The sequence below is a fragment of the Ornithorhynchus anatinus genome, chromosome 2 (genome assembly GCF_004115215.2).
Source record: "Ornithorhynchus anatinus isolate Pmale09 chromosome 2, mOrnAna1.pri.v4, whole genome shotgun sequence".
Classification (NCBI taxonomy): Eukaryota; Metazoa; Chordata; class Mammalia; order Monotremata; family Ornithorhynchidae; genus Ornithorhynchus; species Ornithorhynchus anatinus.
Genome location: NC_041729.1, coordinates 74,878,143 through 74,902,211, shown reverse-complemented (window position 1 = coordinate 74,902,211; position 24,069 = coordinate 74,878,143). Strand labels below are relative to the sequence as shown.

The 24,069-nt window shown below is 47.3% G+C and overlaps 1 protein-coding gene and 1 non-coding gene across 4 annotated transcripts in view; both read right to left on the bottom strand.

The window, feature by feature from the left end:
* TMEM181 (transmembrane protein 181) overlaps positions 1-24,069 on the bottom strand; it is a 127,987-nt gene that overhangs the window by 56,640 nt on the left and 47,278 nt on the right. The gene's annotated exons all lie outside the window — the stretch shown is intronic.
* Positions 13,778-13,915, bottom strand: LOC114809299. The gene has a single exon (XR_003757086.1). It is a non-coding gene; the product is annotated as a small nucleolar RNA SNORA7 (small nucleolar RNA).

Below are 24,069 nucleotides of genomic sequence, written 5' to 3'. Positions count from 1 at the left end.
TTTTGTCGTTAGGATAAAGGGGACACAGGCAAATGAATGTGGGTTAATGTTGGAGATTTTGAGTGAGTCCCAGAAGAAGGGAAAAAAAAGTGATATACCTACTTCTGATCTCAAATTTTCCAGAACAAAACAAAGGAAGGGAAGAGAGGAAGGGTAGATTCAATCAATCAATCAATAGTATTTGCAGAGACCTTACTGTGCTCAGAACTCTGTACTAATCGCTTGGGAGAATACAGTAAAATAGAGTTAGTAGACATGATCCCTGATCACAAGAAAGAGTGTGGTCTAGTGGAAAGAGCACAAGCCAGAGAATCAGAGGACCTGGGTTCTAATCCCAGCTCTGCTTCATCATCCTCATCTTCATCATCGTCATAATGGGTTTTGTGAAGCGTTTACTGTGTACTAAGCATTGGGGTAGCAGCGTGGCTCATTGGAAAGAGCCTGCGTTTGGGAGTCAGAGGTCATAAATTCTAATCCCGGCTCCGCCACTTGTCGGCTGTATGACTTTGGGCAAGTCACTTCACTTGTCTGTGCCTCAGTTACCTCATCTGTAAAATGGGGTTTGAGACTGTGAGCCCCACGTGGGACGATCTGATCACCTTGTATCCCCCCCAGCACTTAGAACAGTGCTTCACACATAGTAAGCGCTTTACAAATGCCATCATCATTATTATTATTGTACAAGATCATCAGGTCCCACATGGGCCTCACCATCTAAGTAGGAGGGAGAACAGGTACTGAATCCCCATTTTAAAGATGAGGGAACCGAGGCCCATAGAAGCTTCGTTACACAACCACTTATCTGCTGCGTGACCTTGGGCAAATCCCTTCACTTCTCTGTGCCTGTTTCCTTAACTGTAAAATGGGGATTCAATACCTATTTTCCCTTCTGCACTGTGAGCCCCACGTGGGACAGGAGCTCCGTCTGACCCGATTAACCTGTCTCTACCCCACTCTTAGAACACTGCTTGACACACAGTATATGTGCTTAATAAATACCATTAAACAAGGAGCTTACAATCTAGAGGGGAAGACGGACATTTAATAAATTACAGAGGGGGGAAATGGGAGCAGGGAGGAAATGTAAGTGTAAAGCGGGGTGAGTATCAAAATGCTCATGGGGTATAGACGCAAGCCCACAGGTGATGCAGAAGGGAAGGAGAAGAGGGGAAATGAGGGCTAATAATAATAATAAAGATGGTACTTACTATGTGCCAGGTACTGTACTAAGCGCTGGGGTGGATACAAGCAAATCGAGTTGGACACAGTCCCTGTCCCACATGGGGCTCACAGTCCCAATCCCCATTTTGCAGGTGAGGTAACTGAGGCCCAGAGAAGTGAAGTGTCTTGCCCAAGGTCACACAGCAGACAAGTGGCGGAGCCAGGACTAGAACCCATGATTTTCCAACTGTCAGGCCTGTGCTCTATGTCGTGCGGCTCTCTAAGTCAGGGACGGCTGCTTGACTAGTCTTTCATTCATTCATTCAATCATATCTATCGAGGGCTTACTGGGTGCAAAGCACTGTACTAAGTCCTTGGGAGAGTACAATATAACAATAAACAGACACATTCCCGCTCACAACAAGCTTACAGTCTAGAGACTAAGAGCCTACAGTCTAGTACATTCAGAAAAAAAAAAGCCACCATATTTCTTTGCACAAATAACTTCACTTTACCATGATGGTTCTAAATGTTTCTCTCATGACTCACAAGGAGCTCTCTCCACATCCTACCTTAACCCTAGCCGCCCCCCATACAAAACCCCCCAAAATGCAGTTTGTCTCCCTCGTAGCAATACGAAAGGCCTTAGAATCTAACAGGGCTATAAGTTCCGGAGGACTTCCCAGAGAGAAGTGAGCAGTTCAGCGTGTTCAAAAAGCCCATCGCTCTCCGCCAAAATGTTACCACACCGACTCAAGATCTTGGCATAACAGACACTACTGCATCCCTGAGAAGTAGGGTGGCTCAATGGAAAGAGCGCGGGCTTGGGAGTCAGAGATCACAGGTTCTAATCCCGGCTCCACCGCTAGTCAGCTGTGTGACCTTGGGCAAGTCACTTAACTTCTCTGTGCCTCAGTTACCTCATCTGTCAAATGGGGATTAAAACTGAGAGCCCCATGTGGGACAAACTGATCACCTTGTATGCCCCAGCGCTTAGAACAGTGCTTTGCACATAGTAAGCGCTTAACAAATACCACAATTTATTTATTTATCAACCTCCTCACCGCTCTCCTGGCCTCCAGCCTCTCCCTTTTCTAGTCTACACCTCCCGGGGCTGTCCAGCAGCCCAAGTTCAAGTCACTTCTCTGGGCCTCAGTTTCCTCATCTGTAAAATGGGGATTGAGACTGGGAACCTTGCATGAGACAGGGTCTGTGTCCATCCCGATTTGTGTCCGCCCCAGCCTGCCACATAGTAAGTGCTTAACAAATACCAAAATTATTATTATTATTGTTGTTACCTTCCTGAAACGGCATTCAGCCCACACTTCTCAACTCCCCCAAAACCTCTAATGGCTACCCATTTCTCTCCCCGTCAAGCACAACCTGAGAAGCAGCATGGCCTAGTGGTCCTTCTGGGAGCCAGAAGGACCTGAGTTCTAATCCTGGCTCCACCACTTGTCACCTTTGTGACCTGGGTAGAATCACTTCACTTCTCTGTGCCTAGGTTACCTCATCTCTAATGGTTATTTAGATTGTGAGGCCCAGGAGGGACATGGACCGTGTCCAACCTGATTAGCTTGTACCTATTCCAGCGCTTAGTATAGTACCTGGCACATAGTAAGGATTTAATACCACAAAAACAATCTTTTCCATTACTTTCAAGGCTGGCCACTAGCTTTCCCTTTCTCACATATCAGTGCTCATGACTCGCTACTCACCTGTATCTACCCCAGTGCTTAGAACCATGTTTGACAGATAGTAAGCGTTTGACAAATACCATTTTTTTAAAAGGTGGCTTTTCCAAGCTAGCTGAAGATGAGAGCAGGATGGGTCCTTCCCAATGTTCTATTCCACATATAGAAAGACAATGGAATAGACAAATGGCAAAGCAAACCAACACACCCCGGCTAGCCTGACGTGCTTTGTCCAGAAAAGACTGGACTCCATTAGCTGAGGAAACTGATGAAAAGGTCACTCTGTGGCGTGATTCCACATACACCCACGTCCCGGTTCGAGGATGCCCGGCTGCAGCGCGAGGACAAAGACCCAGCTCTGCCAATTCAGATCATTCTCTGTAGACATAAGGTGGAGTTCCCGAGAGTCAACCACTCCCCTTGACGTGGCTTTGTTTGCCGAGTCCAACTTGGTCAGTTCTGGGAGCACATTGCACACAGGGAGACTAGTTGTGGAACCTGCTGACAACTCCCGCTTTCCACCTTTCTGAGAGGCCGATTTTTACAGGAACAAAGGCTGTACGTCTCCAGTGTGGGGTATTTTTCAACCCTAAGGGATGTTAGGGCAATCGTGAGGAAGTAGAACCTGATGTGGATCAGAAATGAAAGCTAATTAACCGGCTTCCATTTTTTCACTTAATAAATGACCTAAGACCCTTGGCGATAACTCCTCTTCTATTCCATTAGGAGCCCACGACTGGCACAGGTCAGGGCAAGGCAGAGTTGAGGTGATTTACCCAAACTAGTGGGTGGCTGAGGTGGTGGAGAGGTAGGGATTAGCCTACAGATGAGCCAATTTTATTCCTTTTATTTTCCCCCAGGTATCAAATGGAGTGCTCCACTGCTTGGGAGAACTAGTTGGGGGGTGGTTAAAAATGTATGGTTTTACCTCTTGCTAAGGGGAAGAAATTTAGTTATGATCCCCCCACCCTCCAGCAGTTTGTCTGATAGAAACAGGGGTGGCCAACTCTTTTTCCCCTCCGCCTGTATTACATTATTCTCAGAGTACCCTGAGGTCTGAAGCGGAGAGTGTTCCAGGACTCTGGCAATCCCCAAGGGCTCCCCACTGGGAAGCTGAAAGCTAGAGGAAGAAGTTATCGCTTGGTGACGTAACAGAAAATGAAAATGTATTTAACAGCAAAGCCTCCATTTTGGAAGTATGCACATCTCTTAACAAATACAGAGGAGGAGGAAGGGAATGTTGAAAGGAAGGGAAGCAGTGTGGCCTAATGGCTAGAGCCCAGGCATGGGAGTCAGAAGGACCTGGGTTCTATTTTCGGCTCTGCCACTTGTCAACTGTGTGACCTTGTGCAAATCGCTTAACTTCTCTGTGCCTTAGTTACCTCATCTGTAAAATGGGGGTTAAGACTGTGAGCCCTCTGTGGGGCAGGGACTGGGTCCAACCTTTCATTCATTCATTCATTCAATAGTATTTATTGAGTGCTTACTATGTGCAGAGCACTGGACTAAGCGCTTGGGATGAACAAGTCGGCAACAGTAGAGACAGTCCCTGCCGTTTGACGGGCTTACGGTCTAATCGGGGGAGACGGACAGATGAGAACAATGGCGATAAATAGAGTCAAGGGGAAGAACATCTCGTAAAAACAATGGCAACTAGATAGAATCAAGGCGATGTACAATTCATTAACAAAATAAATAGGGTAACGAAAATATATACAGTTGAGCGGACGAGTACAGTGCTGTGGGGATGGGAAGGGAGAGGTGGAGGAGCAGAGGGAAAAGGGGAAAAAGAGGGTTTAGCTGCGGAGAGGTAAAGGGGGGGTGGTAGAGGGAGTAGAGGGAGAAGAGGAGCTCAGTCTGGGAAGGCCTCTTGGAGGAGGTGAGTTTGAAGTAGGGTTTTGAAGAGGGAAAGAGAATCAGTTTGGCGGAGGTGAGGAGGGAGGGCGTTCCAGGACCGCGGGAGGACGTGACCCAGCGGTCGACGGCGGGATAGGCGAGACCGAGGGACGGTGAGGAGGTGGGCGGCGGAGGAGCGGAGCGTGCGGGGTGGGCGGTGGAAAGAGAGAAGGGAGGAGAGGTAGGAAGGGGCAAGGTGATGGAGAGCCTTGAAGCCTAGAGTGAGGAGTTTTTGTTTGGAGCGGAGGTTGATAGGCAACCACTGGAGTTGTTTAAGAAGGGGAGTGACACGCCCGGATCGTTTCTGCAGGAAGATGAGCCGGGCAGCGGAGTGAAGAATAGACCGGAGCGGGGCGAGAGAGGAGGAAGGGAGGTCAGAGAGAAGGCTGACACAGTAGTCTAGCCGGGATATAACGAGAGCCCGTAATAGTAAGGTAGCCGTTTGGGTGGAGAGGAAAGGGCGGATCTTGGCGATATTGTAGAGGTGAAACCGGCAGGTCTTGGTAACGGATAGGATGTGTGGGGTGAACGAGAGAGACGAGTCAAGGATGACACCGATGAACCTGATTACGTTGCATCTGTCCCAGTGCTTAGGACAGTGCTTGGCACACAAGTAAGTGCTTAACAAATACCATTAAAAAAAAATAGGGAAAATAAGGCAGACAGTGAACTACCTTTATGCTCCTCATATTTTAAGTCGGTCAACTCTGTTGTTTTATATGTAGTACAGTGTCCTGCATAGAGTAAGCATTCAGTAAATATCATCGATGATGATGATGCTAATAATCTCCCCCTATGGTGTCTCATTGAAATTGGTCTCCTCCCCTCACTCAAACCGATCTCCATTGAAATCACAACTCTGAATGGCTTCAATGGCTTTTCGACTGCATCCACTGATTTCGCCCACTGATTGCAAGGAAAAGCTTTAGGCATCATAATTAAAGTTTACACAGAGTCCTGAATAACAATAAGAGAAACTGTGGTATTTGTTAAGTGCTTACTACGTGCCAAACTCTGGTAAGGGCCGGGGTAGATATAAATACAATCAGATTTTGCCCCATGTGGGGTTCACAGTCTAAGAGGAAGAACAGGTATTTAACTCCCATTTTACAGATGTGGAAATTGAGGCCCAGAGAAGCTAAGTGACTGGCCCAAGGTCACCCAGCAGGGACAGACTGGTTGAAAAAAGAAAAGCCCCTAACTTGAGGAGACAAAAAAAAATTCTCTCCAGCCCTCCCCATCACTCCCCTGAGTGATAACTTTCCACCTTAAAGGGCTGACCTATGAGTTTCAGTGTTTCTGAACCCTGAAAGATTGCAGGCGTTGGATCTGTTCCCGATCTGTACATTCCAAGTGCTTAGTACAGTGCTCTGCACATAGTAAGCGCTCAATAAATACTATTGAATGAATGAATGAATCTGGTGGAAGGAGAATTAAGCAGCAGGTCATCATTAGCTTCAGTGGGCATTCCTCTCCACTCCATCGTCCGCTCCACCGGACATGTCGCCCCGAAAGCTTGATGGAACAACAAGGGGAACCCGCAGAGGTCCTACCACCTCTAACGGCCTCTCTCCTTCCCCACAAAGCCCGAGACAACTGCGTCAGTGTAGTGACGGAACGGTTTGTATGAAGTACTATGTGCAGAGCACGCCACTAAGTTCTGTGTACTAAGTTCTGGAAAAGAATACATGGCATGGCATGCAAAATCAGGACGTAAATACAATATTTATTCTGAATGCATTATTTGGTCACATTTTTATGCCTGCCTCCCTCGCTGCAGCATAAGCTCCTTTTGGATGGGGAACGTGTCTTGAGCTTCTGTTGTAATTTCCCAAATGCTTAGTACAGCATGTTCTATTCAGAGGGTGTTCAATAAGTATCGTGACTTACTATTACCACTTAATAGGCAGGGCACTAGTCAGTTGGCCACATAATAAAACCACCTAGCAAAACAGCAAGGATCAAGCAATACATATAACATATTTTATATGTTGGGTATCAGTCAGTCAGTCAACCGCATTTATTGAGCACTATTACTTGAGCGCTTACTGTGTGCAGAGCACTGTACTAAGTGCTTGGGAGAGTACAATATAACAAGTCACATTCCCAGTCCATACTGAGCTTAGGGTCTCAACAACTGTAAGCGTTTTTCCACCACATAAGCACGCTAAAGTGCATAATTTTTATCTCTAAACTGTAAGTTCATTGGGAATGTGTCTGCCAACAATGCTGAACTCTCCTGAGCTCTCAGTACAGTGCTTGACACATGGTAAGCGCTCAATAAATACCACTGATGATGATGATGATGAAGAAAACCATCACAGCCGAAGAGAGAAGATGCTTGAGAAGACAGTAGGATAGTCTCACGATTGCATGGGCATTTGCTGTGCCTTCACCAACTAATGTTTGCAGAGGGCAAACCTCGTGCAGGGGTAGTGCGGCAGCCCCATAGATAATAATAATGTTGATATTTGTTAAGCGCTTACTATGTGCAGAGCACTGTTCTAAGCGCTGGGGTAGATACAGGGTAATCAGGTTGTCCCACGGGAGGCTCACAGTCTTCATCCACATTTTACAGATGAGGTAACTGAGGCACAGAGAAGTGAAGTGACTTGCCCAGAGTCACACAGCTGACAAGTGGCAGAGCTGGGATTCGAACCCACGACCTCTGACTCCCAAGCCGGGGCTCCTTCCACTGAGCCATGCTGCTTCTCAAAGGAATGTCACTGCCATCACCCCACCATCCACTGGAACCCCTTGTGCCAGGAGACTACCCAGATGTCCCCGGAGCGAAAAAGGAGGCAAATCCTTGGGTATGAACAAGGAAAAATAATAATAATGGTATTTGTTAAGCGCTTACTATGTGCCAAGCACTGTTCTAAGCACTGGGGGTAGATACAAGTTCATTCATTCATTCAATCGTATTTATTGAGTGCTTATTATGTGTAGAGCACTGTACTAAGCACTTATGAAAGTACAATACAACAATAAACAGTGACATTCCCTTCCCACAACGAGCTTACAGTCTAAAAGGACGTTCATCAGGTTGGACATAGTCCCTGTCCCACATGGGGTTCACAGTCTTATCGCCATTTTACAGATAAAGTAACTGAGGTGCAGAGAAGTGAAGTGACTTGCCCAAGGTCACACAGCAGACCTGTGGCGGAGACGGGATTAGAACCCATGTCCTTCTTACTCCCAGGCCTGTGCTGGAAAATGTGGGGTCTCACTCGGTCAATCTTACACCAACCGCAAGGCTCTTTTAAATGGCTTGGGGGGGCGAGGGGGTGGGGGGTGTCTTCTCTTCCACCTCTGAAAGAAGGTTGGGGTTCAGGTCTCGGAAGTTTAGGGAGTGGGGAGGAAGAGGTAGTCTGGCCCTTACAGAAAACCACAGCAGGTGTCCAGATCCACTTTCACACAGGAACAAGAAATAGCGAGCCCGCCAGGAAGGAGCAGGCTATCTTCCCTCACTATCACAATCGATCAACAGTACTTACTGAGCGCTCACGATGGGGCAGAGCATTGTAGTACGGGCTTCAAGCAGCATGGCCTAGTGGATAGAGTCTGGGCCTGGGAGTCGGAAGGACCTGGGTTCTAATCCCAGCTCTGCCACGTCTCAGCTGCGAGACCCTGGGCAAGTCACTTCACTTCTCTGTGCCTTTCATTAAACCAACATTATTACATTATTATTCATTCAAATGTATTTACTGAGGACTTTCTGTGTGCAGAGCACTGTATCCCTGCTCTGCCGCTTGTCAGCTGTGTGACTGTGGGCAAGTCACTTAACTTCTCTGTGCCTCAGTGACCTCATCCGTAAAATGGAGATTGTGTGCCTCACGTGGGACAACCTGATTAGCCTGCATCTATCCCAGCACTTAGAACAGTGCTCTGCACATAGTAAGGGCTTAACAAATACATTATTATTACTAACGGCTTGGGAGAGTACAATATAACAATAAACAGACACATTCCCTACCCACAATGAACTTACAGTCTAGACATTAATATGAATAAATTACAGATATGCCCATTAAGTGCTGTGGATCTGGGATGGGGGATGAATAAAGGGAGAGAGTCCAGGCAATACAGAAGGGAGTGGGAGAAGAGAAGAGGAAGGCTCATTCAGGAGGAGATGTGCCTTCAGGAAGGCTTTGAAGGGGGGGAAAGTAATTGTCGGACATGAAGAGGGAGGGTGTTCCAGGCCAGAGGGAGGACGTGGGCGAGACATCGGTGGTGAGATAGAAGAGATCGAGGTAGATAGATGAGATCGGGGTGGGGGGGAGGGGGAGTGGGTAGGGACACACAATATTTTGAGTATGAGATTGAACTTGGTTAGTGGGGGGGGGGACAGGTGTCAGGCATTGGGGGGTGGGATTTGGAGGGAGAGGGGGGAAGTGGTGGAGAAGAAGGGAGGAAAAGAGAGACAGAATGTAAGAGGGAGGAAGTGAGGGGAAGGAAGGAGGAAGTAAAAGGTACAAGAGGAGAAAGAGAAGGAGGAGGAGAAGGAACATTGTCTCCTTCTTCGTTCCTCCCCTGTGGTCCTCAAAGAGGCCTGAGATGAGCAGCTCTTTGGGACCAACCCCAACCACAGAGCCACCCACCTGCTTGCCTGACCAGCCCCCTGAATCACCCCCCTTCACCCCCCACAATTGCATCCCCCAAAGGGACCCCACGAGCCCGACCCCCGCTTCCGCCCACCTCCCCCTCGGGTGGCCGAGACCTGCCCCAGGCTGTGCCCAAGGACCCAAGTCCACGTACGCGCTGCAAAGACCCCCCGCCCACACCCGGCTCTCGCTTTCACCACAGAGACCCCCCAAGACCGGAGCCAGGCCCACCCTGCAGGAGGCAGGAGGCAAGGGGAGATGAACAGCACCAGCCAAGTTGCCTTTCTTGCCCAGAAAGCAGTGGAAGTGAAGCTAAATGGCGTTGCCCAAAGGGGGTCAAGCCCCTGGGGGACGGTTCTGCTCTGCCCCCCTCCATAATAATAATAATGTTGGTATTTGTTAAGCGCTTACTATGTGCAGAGCACTGTTCTAAGCGCTGGGGTAGACATAGGGGAATCAGGTTGTCCCACGTGGGGCTCACAGTCTTAATCCCCATTTTGCAGATGAGGTAACTGAGGCACAGAGAAGTTAAGTGACTCGCCCACAGTCACACAGCTGACAAGTGGCAGAGCTGGGATTCGAACTCATGACCTCTGACTCCAAAGCCCGTGCTCTTTCCACTGAGCCACGCTGCTTCTCTGCTGCTCCATCCTCCCCGGCCCCCCACCGCTCCCCTTGCCAAAGTGGCTAGAGCTAGTTAGAAGGCTCTGAACCAACACTGGGAACAACGGGGTCAAAGCACACCCAAGCTACACCCCAAATGGGAAGGAGGGAGAGATCACAGACTAACACTGCACACCTGAAGAGGAGGAGGAGGATAATATCATAATAATAACAATGGTACTTGTTAAGCTCTTCTATGGGCCAACCACTGTACTAAGTGCTGGGGTAGATACAAGATCATCCAAAGGACACGGTCCCAGTCCCATAAGGAGCTCACAGGAAGGGGGAGGGGGGACAGGTTCCGAAATCCCATTTTACAGATGAAGAAACTGAATACCAAGCAAGGGTGCCATCCTTGTCATTTCCCTCAGCGGGAGGACTGCGAGATGCCTCTACTTAAAAGCAGCATAGCCTAGTGGATAAAACCCGGGCCTGGGAGTCAGAAGGATCTGGGTTCTAATCCCAGCTCTGCCACTTGCCTGCTGGGTGACCTTGGGCAAGTCACTTCACTTCTCTGTGCCTCAGTTACTTTGGCTGCAAAATGGGGTTTCTGGCTCCTTTCAACTAGGCCAGCTCCTGTTATAGTAAAATAATAATAAAATGAGACCTTTCACTTGTTAAGCACTTACTATGCACCCCACACTGTTCTAAGCATTGGGGTAGATACAAGATAAACAGGTTGGACACAGTCCCTGTCCCACATGGGGCTCACACTATTAATCCCCATTTTACGAATGAGGGAACTGAGACCCAGAGAAGTGAAATGGCTTGTCCAAGGCCACACAGCAGGGAAGGGGCCGAGCCAGGATTAGGACCCAGGTCCTTCTGACTCACACTTTTCACTAGACCATGCGGCTTCTCTGGGCTTCTAGTTGTCAGCTTTGGCACATTGAAGAGGTAAGGCCTGCCCGTGCTGGAGGCGGCTATCAATCAATCAATGGCATTTATGGAGCTCTTACTGCATACAGAGCACCGGACTAAATTCAGAGCTCGTCTCAAGGACAAATGAACTGAGTGATTACCCAGGATCTGTGCTGTAGGGGGGCCCCTCCTCTCCAAGGACAAGAAGCAGAGTCCCTCTGTGGGATAAAATGGCCAGTGAGGGAAACCCCCACCCCCACCCCCAAATGAGCTCATTTTGAGATCAGGGTCAAGGGGGTGGGTTAAGGAGGGGAACCACTGCATCCCATTAACGTCCTTTCCAGACCCCTCTTGCCCACGCTCAAATTAAGCAGCTTGGCTCAGTGGAAAGAGCCCGGGCTTGGAAGTCAGAAGTCATGGGTTCTAATCCCGGCCCCATCACTTGTCAGCTCTGTGACTTTAGGCAAGTCACTTCACTTCTCTTTGCCTCATTTCCCTCAACTGTAAAATGGGGCTGAAGACTGTGTGCCCCACATGGGACAACCCAATTACCTTGTATCTACCCCAACACTTAGAACAGTGCTTGGCACATAGTAAGTGCCAAACAAATACCCACATTATTATTATCCCCTTATCACCCAAAGGACTTTCCCAGGACCAGTAGAAAGAGCACGGGCTTGGGAGTCAGAGGATGTGGGTTCTAATCCCGGCTCTGCCACTTGTCTGCTGTGTGACCTTGGGCAAGTCTCTTCACTTCTCTGTGCCTCAGTTACCTTGCCCGTAAAACGGGGATTAAGACTGTGAGGCCCACATGGGATGACCTGATTACCTTGTATCTACCCCAGTGCTTAGAACAGTGCTTGGCACATAGTAAGCACTTAACAAATAGTATCATCCCCACCAAATCCCTAAAATGAGGTGAGATGCTCCTGCACTGTTCTCTAGTTAATCCCTCTAGACTGTAAACTCAATGAGGGCAGGGAATGTGTCTGTTTATTGTTCTATTGTACTCTCCCAAGCGCTTAGTACCCTGCTCTGCACACAGAAAGCTCTCAATAAATAGAATTGATTGAATACAATTGACTGCCTCCTCAACCAAATCACAAGCAGTTTTATATGGGGAAGCAGCTCTAAAGGGGGGAGAAGAAAACAAAAATCAGTGCTGTGATTGGTTCGGTCTGCCTTGGGTTCTCAGGATCGTCAAAAATCGAGTGCTCTGGTTTGTTCAAATCCATACTCTTAAAGGCTCATTAAAAACGTTCTGATCCTTTCCTGCAGACGGTACCTGGAATTCAATCTTCTTTTCCAGAAACGCTCTCCCTTTTGACCTCAAGCCATTTCAACATGCTGCCGAAACCCTTATCCAAATCAGACATCTACTCCGTTACCCTCTTCTTTCAGGGCACCATGGCTGCCTTCCTTTTACTGAGGGTTCTCTCAACTCCTGACGTGTCACTAGAAAGAGTTTGTATGCTTAGGGACATCACAGATGATTGATTCCTGGCAAGGCTGCAACACAGATAAATCTATCCACCTGGGTATCTATATAGTCTCTGTAGTTTGCTTGCAGGCTTTCATCCTACCGCTGTCCTGGAACACCCTCCCTCTTCACCTCCGCCAAACTAACTCTCTTCCCCTCTTCAAAGCCCTACTGAGAGCTTACCTCCTCCAGGAGGCCTTCCCAGACAGAGGCCCCCTTTCCCTCTGCTCCCCCTCCATTCCCCTCCTCCCCCCCCTCTGCTCATCCCCCTTCCCCTCCCCTCAGCACTGTGCTCATTTGTATATATTATTACCCTATTTATTTTGTTAATGAGGTGTATATCTCCTTGATTCTATTTATCTTGATGATGTTGTTTTGTTCAGTTTTGCTTTGCTTTCTGTTTCCCCGTTTAGATTGTGAGTCCGTCACTGGGCAGGGATTGTCTCAGTTGCCGAATTGTACAGTCCAAGCATTTAGTACAGTGCTCTGCACATAGTAAGCGCTCAATAAATACTATTGAATGAATGAATTCACAGTATATACATGAAAATGTTCAAAATATTGGCAGACATCTCCTCACTCACAGTATCCTTTTCCAGAGGGAAGGCATTTACGTAGCATCCAATCATCCATTCAATCGATTGTATTTGAGTTCTTACTGTGTGCAAAGCACTGTACTAAGTGCTTAGCACTGTACTAAATGCTTAACATCCCTTTAATGAAGAACTCAACCCTGAAACATCATCACCTGAAGAACACTCTCAGGAGGCAGGCAAGAGGAAAACTGAGGAAACTAAAGAGCAAGCCAGTGGAAGAAGAACCACTTAGTGAAGTCAGGTTTCTAAAATTCCAATCCAATATTCCTCCCAACAGTAATAATAATAATAACTGGTATTTTTTTAAGTATTTACTATGTGCCAGGCACCATATTAAGCACTGGGATAGATAAAAGGTAATTGGATTGGACACTGTCCCTCTACCACGTTGGGCTCACAATCTTCATCCCCATCATTTTACAGATGAGGGAACTGAGAGGCACAGAGAGGTTAAGTGACCTTGCTCAAACTCACACAGCAGACAAGTGGCAGAATTGGGATTAGAACCCAGGCCATGCTCTATCCCCTAGGCTACACTGCTTCCCAATGTTCTGCACTTGAATTTGCATCCTTTAGTCATCCCACCCACAGCACTTATGTCTTGTCTTATGCTGTCAGGTCGTTTCCATCCCAAGGCGACACCATGAGCACATCTCTTCCAGAAAGCCCCACCTCCCTCTGCATTCTGGTAGTGTGTCAATAGAGTTTTCTTGGTAAAAATATGGAAGTGGTTTACCATCGCCTTCTTCTGTGCGGTAAGCTTGAGTCTCCGCCCTCGACTCTCTCTCCCATGCCGCTGTTGCCCAGCACAAGTGAGTTTTAACTTGTAGCAGATTGCCTTCCCTTCGCTAGCCACTGCCCAAGCTAGGAATGGAATGGACAGGCCTCTACTTGACTTTCCCTCCCGTAACCAACATTGGCAGAGTCCTGGAAACTCTCCAGGTGCGATCCTGAGAAAAGACAGCACTTAAGTACACGGCCACAATTTACTTATTTACATTAATGTCTGTCTCCCCTTCTAGACTGTAAACTCCTCATGGGTAAGAAGCGTGACTACCAATTCTGTTATATTAGACTCTCCCAAGCGCTTAGTACAGTGCTCTGGGCACAGTAAGCTCTCAATAAATTTCATTGACTGACTGACTGATAAAAACCCCATCACCTACATGGGAAGCAGCAGGGCCTAGTGGAAAGAGCACAGGCCTGGGAGTCGGAAGACCTGGGTTCTAATCCCAGTTCCACCACTTTTCTGCTGTGAAACCTTGGGCAATTCACTTAACATCTTTGTGCTTCGGGTTCCTTAACTATAAAATTGGGATCAAATACCTGTTCTCCCTCCAACTGAGACTGCGAGCCCCATGTGGGAAGGGGACTGTGTCCAACTTAATTAACTTCTATCTACCCCAGCACTTTAAAAAGTGCTTGACACAAAATAAGCGCTTAACAAATACCATTAAAAAAGTCTGTGCACTACAAGTCTCTTACCAAGCACTTAGAACAGTGCTTTGCACACAGTAACCCACTCTAATATGATTGATTGATCATAATAATGATAATGATGATAAATAAAGCCTACGAGGCTAGGCAGAGCATGTGCTTTTCCAAAGGAATTCTTTTACCACCTAGCCCTGGAACAGGTCACCCCTCTATAGTTGTAACATACTCTCCCAAGCGCGCTGCACACAGTAAGCGCTAAATAACTACCAGTGACTAAGCAAGGAAAACCACAGTCTCTCCTACACGACAAGGGACCTCAATCGTGGTCTATGCTGTTTCGATTCCAAAGCCAACGGTCAGGGACAGTTTCTCTTCCCGAGACAAGGAACCCCCCTAGCTCCCAAACCAGGATCGGTGGGGCTCGAGGGGAAACAAAAGAGGGCAAGCAAAATGCACTAAATGGCATGAAGTCAGAGGTTTCAAGAGGTAGCCCTAGGAAATCCTCCCAACGAGGGCAAGGGAACTAACTGGGGGGAAAAGTTTAACCTTGGGCTAGTCCCACCAATTGGCCCACCACAGTATCTTGAATACTATGGAAAAAACTCCCAAAAACCAGAGGGATAGAAGGCAGACAAACCCCAAGATCCACACTGACCCCAGAGTAATCTAGTAAGCCGTGGAGTCCATCCACTCAACGATAATAATAATAATACTGGTATTTGTTTAGTGCTTACTATGTGCCAGACACTGTAATAATAATAGTAATTAATTGTGATAATTATGGCATTTGTTAAGTGCTTACTATGTGCTAGGCAGTGTTCTAAGCGCTGGGGTAGAGATGAGCAAATCGGCTTGGACGCAGTCCCTGTCCCATGTGGGGCTCTCAGTCTCAATCCCCATTTTACAGATGAGGGAACTGAGGCACAGAGAAGTGAAGTGACTTGCCCAAGGTCACCCAGCAGACAAGGGGCAGAGCCGAGATTAGAACCCATGACCTTCTGATTCGCAGGCCCGTGCTCTATCCATTACACCATGCTGCTTACAGTCCCTGTCCTACATTGGGCTCACGGCTCCTCCCTTTCCTCTTCAGATCCCGCCGGAGGGTGGGTGCTATGGTGTTGACAGAGTTTTTGATGATGCGTTCTGTGACATTCTGGGAAATGGGCCCAGTTTTCCTGTCCCTAGTTTCACTGCCCTCATCCTTGTCCAAGACAAACACCCTCTCCCTTCTGCTCTTACTAAAATTAATTATAATAATGATAATGGTATTTATTAAGCACTTCCTACCAAGCACTGTTCCAAGCACTGGGGTAGATACAAGGTAATCAGGTTGGACACAATCCCTTGTCCCACCTGGGGCTCACCGTCTTAATCCCCATTTTACAGGGGAGGTAACTGATGCACAGAAGTTACTTGCCTAAGGTCACAGAGCAGACAAGTGGCAAAGCCAGGATTAGAATCCACATCCTCTTGACTCCCAAGCCCGTGCTCTTGCCATCCACTTTCAGCATGAACGTCTACCCGTATTCAATGATTCATCTCGTCACTTCACCCCAATATACTGGTGTTACTAACAATGACATCCTTATTCTTGTGCCTGCTATACCTACACGATTGACAACCGCTGCCCCGCTCCACCCACAGCAGGGATCATGATTTTGGCACACGGTTGTGCTTACCGGAACGGTGAGCGCTCAAATACCGTCGACTGATTCGACTAACAGTTCAACTCGAAACAGACCAGTGCGGCCAGAAGGTCCTGCCTGGTTAGAACTTTGCTTAAGAACCTGATCTTTAAGAAGTGTGACCTAGATAAAACTGTAGCATGACTTGTAGCCACAGCTGATCTTCTCTTGACCAAAGATGTCATTTCTTGGCACCGAATCCCAGGTTTTCTCTTCATCTAATAGTGTAGTTTAATAGAGGTTTTGAATGAGCCCAAGTTCAAAAGTCCTTTTATTCAAAATAACATCCAAGTCATTCACCTAATGAAAATGGGTATCTCACGAGGAGACCCAGTACTCCCGTCTACAAAGCCCACGATGTTCAGCTCTTGGGTTTTATGCAGGGAATATTATGGAGCTTCAGACCTGACCTAAACTCTGGGTGTCTGCTGCAATGAGCATCTTCTTGCTTTAAAGACTAAGACGCAGCCTCTGATGATGGGAGCTTTATTCGACTGCCAGAAACAGCCTTCCGACATGGCTACTGGAATTCCAACTCCTGATAACGGGAGCGTGAGAGCTGCTGAAATAACATACAACTGTTTTGAGAGGATAGATCCCTGGCAGATGAGAGCAAATCAGATGCTGGGCGACCTTTCTACCGGTGTCGGACCCATCTTCCTTCATTCGGAGGACAGGTGGGGAGAGCTGAGTCGGCTCCAGAAAACCTCTTCTTCCCAAGTTCCAATGAATCGCGAGACACCATTGTCTGGAACTGGTTCCCAGTCACTCAATGGGTGACCCAGGCTGGTGACCTGACGCAGCCAACTGGTGGCCCCAGGAATTTGGCAAGGTCTACAACTCCCGACATAAGGTTCGAAAAGAGCGTAACCCTGCCCAAATAATTTCTCCCCAAAGTGCAATGTAGTCTGGCAGCTAAAGCAGTACTGATATTGACAAACCTCAACAGTCATTACTACTAGTGTACACGACTTTTCACTAACCCAAACAAAAACAACAAAATGCAGTATTGATATTGACAAATATAGCAGTCATTATGACAACTTCACACTAACACAAACAAAAATCAAAATGCAGCATTAATACTGACAAATAGCAGTCGTTATGACTAGTGTACGCAACTTTACACTAACCCAAACAATAAACGAAATGCAACATTAATATTGACAAATAGCTGTCATTATGAGTAGTGTATGCAACTTTACACTAACCCAAACAAAAACAGAATGCAGCATTGATAGTGACAAATATCAGCAGTCGTTATGACTAATGTATGCAACTTTACACTAACCCAACCAAAAAACAAAACGCAGCATTGATATTGACTAATAGCAGTTGTTATGACTAGTGCACGCAACTTTATGCCAACCCAAACGAAAAACAGAATGCAGCGTTGATACTGACAAATATCCGCAGTCGTCATGCTACGGTACACAACTTTACACTAACCCAAACAAAAACAACACTGCAAAAACCCACCGGTTGTTTTCTATGCCTGGATTGTAGATTTAGCCTAAAAGTTAATGCCCAAACGTGCTTGGGTTAAGTTAGGTTATCTAACACAACACACCAGAGGTCACAGTGGAACTTGGGAAGCAAAATGGCTTAGCTTAGTAGTAGCAGATAATGGATTTCTTCATATTATATTTTTTTGAAACCATAACATTACCCACAGCGTCTCATAATTTGACTCAAGCAGTGCAAGACAAGGCCTGCCCCTTGTACAATTCACTTCAGATAAGGGCATTAGATCAACTGGGTTCCAAGCATATTTCATCCCTGGTGTGAAAGCATCCTTGGGTTGCTATTACTATTACTAATAATTATGGTATTTAATAGCTAATTATTAATCACTGTATTAGGAGCTGGGGTAGATACATGATAACTCGATTGGACACATTCCCTTGTCCCACATGGGGGTTCACAGTCTAAGTAGAAGAGAGTAGGATTTAATAATCATTATGGTATCTGTTAGGTGCTTACTACGTGTGATACACTGTAGTAAGCACTGGAGGGGATACAAGCAAATTGGGTTGGACACAGTCCCTGTCCCATGTGGGGCTCACAGCCTCAATCCTCATTTTACAGATGAGGTAACTGAGGCACAGGGAAGTGACTTGCCCAAGGTTACACAGAAGACAAATGGCGATGCCGGAATTAGAACCCAATAACCCTGATTCCCAGGCCCGTGCCCTATCCACTAGACCACGCTCCTTTTTTAAAATGTCCACTAGGCCACCTGTAAAAAGTCCATTTTACAGAGGAACAAACTGACACCCAGAAGTTAAGTAACTTGTCCAGGATGGCACAGTAGACAAGCGATGGAGGCAGGATTAGAACCCACATCCTGTGACTTCCAGATCCGTGCTCTTTCCACTAGGGGACTCTGCTTAAACAACTTGAGAAAATACAAAATTTGAGAGTCAATTCCATACCACGGGGACTCGACCTACACGGAACAAGAGCATCAGCTATTGTTCCAGCTCCCTACAGCATTTAACTGCAGAATTAACTTCTTCACTTATTTGCCACATTTTAACATCTTTTGGCCACAATCCCCAATAATAACAATAATAAATGAATAAATTACAGATATATACATATGTGCTGTGGGGCTGGGAGGGGGAATGAATGAAGGGAGCAAGTCAGGGTGCCACAGAAGGGGGTGGGAGAAGAGGACAGGAGGGCTTAGTCGGGGAAGGAAGGAGGAAATGTTGCCTTGGAGGAAATGTTGCCTTCAGTAAGGCTTTGAAGTGGGGGAGAGCAATTATCTGTTTGATATGAGGAGGGAGCGTGTTCCAGGACAGAGGGAGGATGTGGGCGAGAGGCTGGCGGTGAGATAGATGAGATCGAGGCACAGCGAGAAGGTTAGCATTAGAGGAGCAAAGTGTGCGGGCTGGGTTGTAGTAGGAGAGTAGTGAGGTGAGGTAGGAGGGAGCAAAGTGGTGGAGTGCTTTAAAGCCAACGGTGAGTACATATATATATATATATATATACTCCTACACATACACACATATGTAGGATGGTATCTGTTGAGCGCTTACTATGTGTCAAGCCCTATCCCAAGCTGGGATAGATACAAGTTAATCAGGTCCAACACAGTCTCTTACCCCACATGGGGCTTCGCACTCTAAGCTGGAGGGAGAACAGCCACTGAATCCTGATTTTACAGTTGAGGAAATTGAGCCACAGAAAAGGGAAGCGACTTGCCCAAGGTTACACAGCAGACAAGTGGCAGTGCCAGCAGCAGAACTCAGGCCACATTAATGCAAGCACTTCTCCACTCCTGCCTTGATGACTGGATCAGCCTCCTTGCTGACCTCCCTGCCTCCTGTCTCCTTCCACATCAGTCCATACTCCATCCTGCTGCCCGAATCATTTTCCTTTAAAAACGTTCAACCATGTCTCCCCACTCCTCAAGAACCTCCAATGGTTTCCCATCCATCTCCACATCAAACAAAAACTCCTCACCGTCGGCTTTAAAGCTCTCCATCACCTTGCCGCCTCCTACCTCACCTCACTGCTCTCCTACGATAACCCAGCCCGCACAACCTAGACCTCTAATGCCAACCTACTTGCTGTACCTCGATCTCGTCGATCTCGCCGCCGACCTCTCACCCATATCCCACCCCTGCTGGAACACCCTCCCTCCTCCTATCAGACAAAAAATTGCTCTCCCGCACTTCAAAACCTTATTGAAGGCACATCTCCTCCAAGAAGCCTTCCCTGACTAAGTCCTCTGCTCCTCCTGCTCCCTTCTGTGCCGCTCTTACTTGCTCCTTCATTCTTCCTCCGTAGCACATATGTATATACCTTTAATTTATCTATTTATTTCTCTTAATGTCTGTCTCCCCTCTAGATTGTGAACTCTTTGTAAGCGAGGAATATGTTTGTTGTTATACTGTACTCTCCCAAGTGCTTAGAACGGTGCTTTGCACATAGTAAGTGCTCAATAAGTACAACTGAATGAAGGAATGAAGGCCCTCTGATTCTCAGGCCCAACACCTTTCGTCGTGGCCTGGTTGCTTCCTTAGAAAGCCAGAGTTTAGTAACTGTCCTCACCATCCAGGATGGGCTGTGTGCCAAACTTGATTTCTACTCAGGCCTTGAAAGGTCCATCTTCAGCATCTGTTCACAGCCTGTAAACCCTCCAGTGCGGAGCATCCTTACAACCCCTTTTCCCGCTGCTTACGCTGTATGACACTTTATACTTGCTATTTCTCAGAGTTCACCTTTTGGCGCTGGTCATTAACGCAGTGAAGGAACTGAAGCTCTGAGAGGTAATGTAACTTTGCCCAAGGCAACGGATCCTTAACTTTTCTGTGGACCCCCTGGTCAGAGCAAAAGCCTACCCTCTGGTACTCCCTCCAAGGGAGAGCAAGAATGGGAAGAGGAAGGAGATTTGGGTTCTCCAAATTGAGAGGAGTAGGGTCCTCTCTCCACTCCAAATTGTGTCCTGCCCAGAGCAATGTATTTTTAGAAAACCACCATTTTTTTTTAAACGAAAACCACCCCAGCATTTCGAGAAGCAGCGTGGCTCAGTGGAAAGAGCACGGGCTTTGGAGTCAGGGCTCATGAGTTCGAATCCCAGCTCTGCCACTTGTCAGCTGTGTGACTGTGGGCAAGTCACTTCACTTCTCTGTGCCTCAGTTCCCTCATCTGTAAAATGGGGATTAAGACTGTGAACCCCACGTGGGACAACCTGATTCCCCTATGTCTACCCCAGCGCTTAGAACAGTGCTCGGCACATAGTAAGCGCTTAACAAATACCAACATTATTAGACAATGCACACACTCAGAGAAGGAGCTGAAAGATTGCAGGCAAGGCTATTCTGGGACGAGTGTACTGGTCTACCGAGCTCCAATATTCTGCCTCCAGCACTGGGAACAGGATGCCTGGAGTACAAGTGTTGTGGTTGCCTTCCTGGAACAACGAACCCCCTTCCCTTTCCTTTAGGAGCCTTGTCAGGACCCTCATTGATCAATTTAGCCACAGGAGGAAAACCCAGAATTTGGGGAGCAAAGAGGGGGGGGTGTAGACTGTAAGCTCAGTAGGGATAGGGAACGTGTCTACCAATTCTGTTGTACTGTCCTCTCCCAAGCACTTAGGACAGCCCAGCTCGCACACTGTCTTCCTCTAATACCAACCTTCTCACTGTACCTCGATTTCTTCTATCTCACGGCCGGCCTCTCGCCCACATCCTGCCTCTGGCCTGGAAAGCCCTCCCTCCTCAAATCCGACAATGACTCTCCCTGCCTTCAAAGTCTAATTGAAGACACAACTCCACCAAGAGGCCTTCCCTGACTAAGCCCTCCTTTCCTCTTCTCCCACTCCCTTCTGCTTCACCCTGACTTACTCTTTCTATTCATCCCCCCACATACCACCACAGCACTTACATATCTGTAATTTATTTACAATAATGTCTGTCTCCCCCTCTAGACTCTAAGCTCATGTTGGGCAGGTGGGTCTATTATATTGTTATAGTGTGCTCTCCCATGCACTTAGTACAGATCTCTACACATAGTAATTCCTCGATAAATATGATTGGCTGTCTAACTGAGCCAGGGCTCTTTACGCAATTAATACCAATGATTGATCAAAGGGCAGCAGTGGCATCAGGGTGTCCCAAATGACAATTTCCAAAAGGCAGAGCTGGAGCAAAAATTCTGGCCCTCTGAGGTTCCCCTCTTAGGTTACTAACCTACATTGCCTCTGCACAGTCCATAGCAGGCAGGGAAGAGTGTCTGTTTATTGTTATATTGTTCTCTTCCAAGCAGTTAGTATTCATTCAATAGTATTTATTGAGCGCTTACTATGTGCAGAGCACTGTACTAAGCGCTTGGGATGAACAAGTCGGCAACAGATAGAGACAGTCCCTGCCGTTTGACGGGCTTACAGTCTAATACAGTGCTCTGCATACAGTAAGCCCTCAATAAATAACACATACTGACAAGCTGTAAGCATTTGGAGGCCTGGGAGATTCTCCTTCACGATTAAGTAACCCTCATCAATTCCGTCCTCCTCTGACATTTCCACTTTCTTTCCGGCTCCTGATCTAATCTGACATTCTCCCCGTTGTCACAAATTGTCACCTACCAAATGACAGAACTTGACCAGTTGTCTATTCTGTGAGTTTCTGACCTCTGGCATTTTCCACCTGATTCTCCCCCACAGCCTCAGCACCGAAACACACCTGGTCACGTCCTCTCCCCTGACTTAGTCTCCTTCATTCAAATGTCTGCTTTCTTCAGGCAAAAGATGTCCCGCCTCTGCTCGCAGGACCGTGAATTACAATTCGATTATTAAATTTTAAAATCATCCAACACTTCAGGACACACAGAAGGGGATGTACACAAGTCTTCTCCCCTCACCCCCTACCCCCTGAAACCAAATTTCCAACAAGGGAACAACACCATCATCATCATCAATCGTATTTACTGAGCACTTACTGTGTGCAGACAGCTGTCCCGAGAGAAGAGTAATACACTCGGGAAGAAAAGTCAAACTAAATGAAGGCTAAAATGAGCAAACGAGTGCTTAAGATGCAGAACTGGAACATATGGAAGACCAGGGAGTTGGTGATTAGGAAATGGGAGTGGGAAGAGAAGGTTATCCAAGTTTTGGCTTTCGAAACCCTCCATCGACTTGCTCCACTTTTCCTCTCTTCCCCAACCTCCCTGTTGTCCAATTCATCCCCTTCACTCCTCCCAAGATAGCCTCCTAACTGGACCTTCTTCTCGATTCCCCTGCCTCCATCCACTCGCTCACACAATTCTCCTGGGTTGGAAATCCCTTCCTCCACAAATCCAACAACCACGGCTTTCCCCACATTCAAAGCCCTCTTAAAATCCCACTTCCCCCATCCAACAGCCTTCCCTGATTAGTTTCCTAGTACTCAATATCATTTGAACCACCTATAGCACATATGAATTTATACCCATCCTCAGCACTTATAGATACACATTTATTCCACTGTACATTCAATTATCACAATAATTGTGTATTTGTTTAGTGCTTACTATGTGCCAGGCACTGTATTAAGTGCTGAGGTAGATACAAGCAAATGGGGTTGGACAAACTCCCTGTCCCACATGGGTCTCTCAATCTTAATCCCCATTTTACAGATGAGGTCACTGAGGCCCAGAGAAATGGAGTGACTTGCAGACAGGTGGTAGAGTCGGGATTAAAACCCACATCCTCTGACTCCCAGCCCATGCTCTTTCCACTAGGCCATGCCGCTTTTCGCACTATGTGCTTGGCAGATAGTAAGCACTTAATAAATACCACATTTATCAGTTAAAGGCAAGAGAGTTCAGCTTTAATGTCAATATTTGATCTGTCAACTTGTTGTGGAGGTAGTCATGCACTGCTTTTGCCCCCATGGAGTGTAATGCCTCTATGAGAAGCAGCATGGCCTAGTGGCAAGAGCAGAGGCGTGGGAGTCAGAGGTCGTGGGTTCTAATCCCAGCTCTGCCACTTGTCTGCTGTGGGACCTTGGGCAAGTCACCTCACTGGGTCTCAGTTCCCTCATCTGTAAAATGGGGATTGAGACTGTGAGCCCCTTGTGGGACAGGGACTGTGTCCAACCTGATTACCTTGTATCTACCTCAATGCTTAGAACAGTGCTTGGCACACAGTAATCCCAAGATAACCTGGAGACCCTGTCCTTTGCTAAAGCGACACCCTTGTCTACAGTCTCCGCAAAAATTCCCAAGCTGAATCATATGTGAGGTCACAACCTGGGGCCAGCATTCCTTTTCCTACCGTGGGACCACTTCCCTTCTTCCTGCCTCCAATGGGCCGGAGGATCGGCAAAACTGGGAAGGGGGGCGGGACGTGGCATCAGGCTCAGGAAAAGGAGAGGAGCTACAGCTCTGGCAGAGGTGGCCACATCTGGAGGAAAAGGGCAACAGGAGGACCCGTTGTTGGGCAGGGATTGTCTCTGTTGCCGAACTGTACATTCCAAGCACTTAGTACAGTGCTCTGCACAC